This window comes from Pseudorasbora parva, chromosome 6 (genome assembly GCF_024679245.1).
Source record: "Pseudorasbora parva isolate DD20220531a chromosome 6, ASM2467924v1, whole genome shotgun sequence".
In the NCBI taxonomy this organism is placed as follows: domain Eukaryota; kingdom Metazoa; phylum Chordata; class Actinopteri; order Cypriniformes; family Gobionidae; genus Pseudorasbora; species Pseudorasbora parva.
In genome coordinates, this window is record NC_090177.1 from 8541429 (window position 1) to 8547428 (window position 6000).

General features: G+C 50.4%; 1 pseudogene; it reads right to left on the reverse strand.

Moving 5' to 3' along the window:
* Window positions 1–3977: 3977 nt before the first annotated feature.
* LOC137080291 (5S ribosomal RNA) lies at window positions 3978–4094 on the reverse strand (annotated as a pseudogene).
* Window positions 4095–6000: the final 1906 nt, after the last annotated feature.

Genomic DNA, 6000 nt, shown 5'->3' on the forward strand with positions numbered 1-6000 from the left:
AGTTTCTCCTGTACCTTCAGTTAGAGTCAGCCATTAAAGCTAAATCGGATCTAATTCTTCCCTCAAATCAGGAACCTGGCACAATATGGCTATGTAAAGCTGAATGCGATGGCGAAATCGCCGAATTAACTATTCCGGTTATCTGGGATCGTAAATTATGAGAAGCACTGGCACGTCACCACGTTCTACCATTTTTCTGTCAATGGCAGACGAGGGAAGCAGAAGTGAAGCCAAGTTAATATCCTTACCTTAGACAATGTTCACTCTAATAAGAGGGGACACTGCAGCTGGAGAGACAAGATGCCTACCGAAGACTGAGCTGAGCTGAAGAAAAGTTAAAAGGGGGAGTTTTGGGTGTGGCAGAGCATCCTGAAATGTTGACTCCGTCGGTTGAAGAAAGTTTAGACGGCTGAAGTAGAAGGCACGTCCGATGTAATGCTTAATCCGATGGCTGGGGGAGGAAGCTGGTGGGTTGCAAATACGTTAGTGGCTGGGACCAAGCTCGGAGTTATTAAAAGAATGTTCGAACTCGACAACTTTGATTCCAGGGTCTTGACTGTTTGAAAGAGGTTTGGATGACTTGGAGAATTGAGCATTAAAGCTACAAGCTGTGTAACTTTTATAATTTATTCTTATCTATAACTTAGTTCTTCAGAATATGTGCTCAATGATGTACATTTACTTATTTCAAGTAATAAAGTATTCTTGTAAGTTTATAAAATGCCATTGTAAATGCATAATTACGTAATCGCCATGTTGGCCCTCCATCTGAGTACATTAGTCAAGGAGGGACAAACCCGTAAATAAAGCTTCGCCTTTCGCGTTTTAACGCTCGATTTTTAGGGGGAAATAACGCGCGGTGTGGTTTAAACTCCGGCGGGATCGGATAAATCCAGTGAAGTAGAAGCTTGAGGGTGCTGCGTAGACTTTTTTGTTGAGTGTGGCGACACGGAATTAGCGGTTCTCTTCCTGCTGACTTGTTGCGTCTGGTCAGGTGCAGGAGCGGTTACTGGGCTGTGAGAAGCAGGTTCTGGTGGATTAGCCAGAGTATTAAGGCTAGGTGCAGTAGGTACACGCTGGATAACTTCGGCTGATGGGGATACCGGTAAGCCTTCATGGCTTGATAATGTCCTCCGAAGGCCCTTTTTCCGGTCAACCCGCGGCACTGAATGTGCGAGCTGCACATGTGGATGAGGAGGAAGCGGCAAACTTCGTCGTCGGTAACAGGAGACTCACGAACGCGGGCGTGTCAGTAGACATGACGATTTGGCAGGCGAGCGAGATGTAATCGTTGCTTCAGTATCTGCGAACTCAAACATGTGTAAGTACAGAGCCTTTATACCGTGAGCATGAGAATATCATTGGATTAGAGTTAAGGCATTAAGTGACGTAGTAATTGAGTCTTCCCAGCAGAACTTATGCTAAAGCTTTCATTTCCCGGAACCATGTCAACGGGACCTGCTCCTCGTCCTCCCTGACCATGCACAGTGTCTGTGCAAGAAGGCTCACTGGGGAAAACGCATGTTAGCGTAGGCCCCGGGGCCAGCTGTGTGCCAGCGCCTCCGTGCCGAGGATCCCCTCGGTCAGGGAGTAAAACCACTGGCAATGGGCCGCGTCCGGGGTGGCAAACAGGTCTACCTGTGAGGTCCCGAAGCAAACCCAAATCAGCTGGACCACCTGGGGATGGAGTGTCCACTCTCCCGGAAGCACTGGCTACCGTGAGGGCTCGTCGGCCGCACGCTTGAGCCGGCCCGGAATGTGAGTGGCACGAAAAGACCTCAGATACCTCAGACTCCATAACAGGAGGTGGCGAGCGAGTTGTGACATGCGACGGGAGCATAGACCACCCTGTCTGTTGATGTACGCTACAACCGCCGTGTTGTCCGTACGGACCAGAACGTGCTTTCCCTGGAGCGGCGTGAAGACGAACTGCTGACAACTCTAGGCAGTTGATGTGCCATTGCAGTTAAGGGCCCCGTCCGCAGACCTGCAACCACAAGCCCATTGTACGTGGCACCCCAGCCGATGGATGAGGCATCCGTGGAGACAATCGGATGCCTGGAACCCTGTTCTAGGGGCACCCCCGCCCGTAGAACCACAGGGTCCGACCATGGGCTGAAGGTTTAGTGGCATCTCGGTGTAACTAAGACACGGAGGGATCCGCTGTGCCACGCCCACCTCGGGACTCGGCCGTGTAGCCAGCGTTGAAGCGGTCTCATATGAAGCACTCTGAGCGGCGTGCCTGCTGCTCCAGGTGCCATATTCCCCAGGAGCCTCTGAAATTGTTTCAGTGGGACCGCCGTCCTGCATTTGAACGAATTCAAGCAGTTGAACACAGACTGGACGCGCTCCTCGGTGAGGTGCGCTGTCAGGGCAACCGAATCCAGCTTCATACCAGGGAAAGGAAACCTCTGCGTCAGGCAGGGTTTGCTCTTCTCCCAGTTGACCTAAAGCCCCCACTGGCTGAGGTGCTCGAGCACCCAAAGCCCGAAGGGTGGGACCTCGTACTAATATGCTCGTTCACCGAACACAGAACATGGAAACGGTCGGTGTTGCGGAAGAACCGAGACATGAAAATACGCGTCCTTAAGGTCGATCGCTGCAGGCCAATCTCGGGGACGGATGTGTCAGAGGACGCGTTCCTGTGTTAACATTCTGACCGGTAGCCAGAGACGGGACGCCATGGCATGCAGGGCGGACGCAGCCTGGCCACAGGACCTATAGGCCTTCGCGGTCAGACTGGAAGAGAACCTACAAGCCCCAGACGGGTGCTTCGGGTCCCCGCGCCAGGCGGAGGCGGACGTCGGACACAGTTGCATCGTGACTGCCCGCTCCACCGGCGGGAGACCCTCATACCCCCTGGCCTGCCCGCCGTCAAGGGTAGTGAGGGGGGAGGAGCCACTAGGTCGCCCGCGGGCGCTAAACAGTGCTTTCCACGACCTAGTCAGCTCCTCATGCACCTCCGGGAAGAAAGGCACCGAGGCGGGATGCTGAGAACCAGTGCGGCCCGCCCCGAGAAACCAAACGTCCAACCTAGAAGGCTCGGGACGTGGTGGAGGGTTCCACTCAAGCTCGACCTTTTTGGTGGCCCGGGAAAGCATAGCCATCAACTCCGGGTCCGACTCGACCGTTGCCACTCTCCCAGAGGGAGGCAGTACAGTCGAATCTTCATCCCCAGAGGACTGAAACTCCCCCTCCGATGCAGCGATCGACATCTGTTCGTCCGCGGGTGCCCCAAAAGACACCGTCGGCCGCGCATGTTGGGGGCTGACGGGGTCTCCCAGAAGCACCACCGGTTGCGGCGCTCGTCAGGGATTAGGGTCCCGCGGAGGCTCACTCGACAGGTTTGTCCTAACCGTAATCCTCAGGTCACCCCGGCCATCCATCAAAGTAGGTCTATTCTACTCTGCAGGAATAGACCTAGATTGAGCTATGGGTAGGGGGACTTCACCTTCCCGAAGGAAGGCGAGTCTCGACCTCAGCGCCGCGATAGTCATGTTCCCGCAGTGAGAACACAAACTATTTTTTTTGTTTTGTTTTTTTTGCGTTCGATTTATATAACGCTTTTCAAGGCACTCAAAGCGCTTTACATAGAAGGGGGGAATCTCCTCAACCACCACCAATGTGCAGCATCCACCTGGATGATGCGACGGCAGCCATATTGCGCCAGAACGCTCACCACACACCAGCTGATTGGTGGAGAGGAGACCGAGTGATGAAGCCAATCAGGGTATGGGGATTATTAGGAGGCCATGATGGACAGAAGCCAATGGGCAAATTTGGCCAGGATGCCGGGGTTACACCCCTACTCTTTTCCGAAAGACATCCTGGGATCACAGAGAGTCAGGACCTCGGTTTAACGTCTCATCCGAAAGACGGTGCTCTTTGTCAGTATAGTGTCCCCATCACTATACTGGGGTGTTAGGACCCATACAGACCACAGGGTGAGCACCCCCTGCTGGCCGCACTAACACCTCTACCAGCAGCTACCTGGTTTTCCCAGTTGGTCTCCCATCCAGGTACTGACCAGGCTCAGCCCTGCTTAGCTTCAGTGGGAAACCAGTCTTGGGCTACAGGGTGATATGGCTGCTGGTTAATCTATACTACCACATACTACCACAATACTATTCACAAACGTTGCCTCAGTGTGCTGTAAGCCCAGACACGTGATACGGAAGAAAACATAAACTCCACCTTCAGTTGAAACCTGCGTGTTTTCTTCTGTGGAACAGAATCAGGTTTTAAAAAGAACAAGCATGAATTAAGTAAACCTTGATAAAAAAAGAAAAAAGAAATACACTGTTGTCATGTTTATATTCTGTTTCTGTTGGTTATTTCCCCATTTGCCTGCCTTCTTGAGTTCGCAATTGTCTCTTTACTGATTGAGTTATTCTGTTCAGCTGTGTCCTGAATACTTCCCTTTTTTCCCTTTCCCTCCTGATATCTGTGTGTTCCTTTGTCCGTTCTCATCTAGGCCCCGTCCACACGGCGTCGCGTTTAGCTGTATATGTAAAAAAAAATATTATCATGTCAGTGTGACTGTCAGCGGGCGACAGGGAACGAAAAATCCAGAAACGCACGGGTGGAAAGACATCCTGAAAAGGACGGCACGTCACCCGTGTAGCTCTTTTTGTGAGGAAAATCTGCTCTTTTAGGTGTTGAAGCACCCAGGGATCGACCGCGGCAGAAATGACAGGATTTGTGTGCAGCCTTTGTTTTTTGCTCTCACCAGAAAAAGGAACACGCCCACCGAACCAACTGTGTGTGGTGTGTGTGTGTGTGTGTAAGTGCAACTTGCTCAGTATGCTGTGAAAACAGCAGCTCTCTCAGCAGCAGTGAGATCGTGGTCACGCTGTCTTGTGCCGTCTGTCCAACACAAGAGTGATTTCCCCCGGCACACGCTTTCTTTCTCTCTCTCTTGCTAGATAGCAGGCAGTCAGATGCTTCATCAACGCCGTTCGGCTCCGAAGTGAATGACAATGGTGCGTGGTGATCGCTTCCGCTTTATACCCACGCAGCGGGGCGGGGTGCGATATGCAAAGCACGCACACCAATGTTCATTGGCCCATTTTCTAAATCTCGAAGCTGATAGGGGCTCCCAAAAGTGATCCCCATTCGTCAGTCTAAGTCCGACGTACGTCGAACGTGACCGACTGAAAGGGAACATTAGATTCAGAGGTGGATTGATGCCTTCCTGCCTTCAAATGTGTCCCCCGAAGGCAGCATTTTTTTCAGGTTTCGGACGCAGCCATGGTCTTTCCCTTGCGGGACATGGTGTGATGACATTACCACTTCACAAAATATACGGATTGACCGTACACGAAATTGCAAGGGTGTCGGTTTCATATTTATCCACTGGTAAAAAAAACAACAACAACAACAACAAAAAAACAGTTTCAGGCTCCTAAACTGCCAGATCCATCTAGACGAAACACTGACATGATAATATTTTTTTTGTACATATACAGCTAAACGCGTCACCGTGTGGACGGGGCCTAGATGAGAACGGACAAAGGAACACACAGATATCAGGAGGGAAAGGGAAAAAAGGGAAGTATTCACGACACAGCTGAACAGAATAACTCAATCAGTAAAGAGACAATTGAGAACTCAAGAAGGCAGGCAAATGGGGAAATAACCAACAGAAACAGAATATAAACATGACAACAGTGTTTTTCTTTTTTCTTTTTTTATCAAGGTTTACTTAATTCATGCTTGTTCTTTTTAAAACCTGATTCTGTTCCACAGAAGAAAACACGCAGGTTTCAAATGAAGGTGGAGTTCATGTTTTCTTCCGATTTTGTTATTTCAAAAGATCAAGGAACAGTGATTTCTCATTATGCAACGCCTGTATTACACACAATTACATAAAGCAGTTTCTCCTCAGATGCGGCAACCTCAAAATCGGTGCATGTTGGAAATAATATGTGGCATTTGGATTTTTTTTCTTCAAATCGCACTTATGTCAATTTAACTTTTTCCTGCCGCCTACACCAAAGT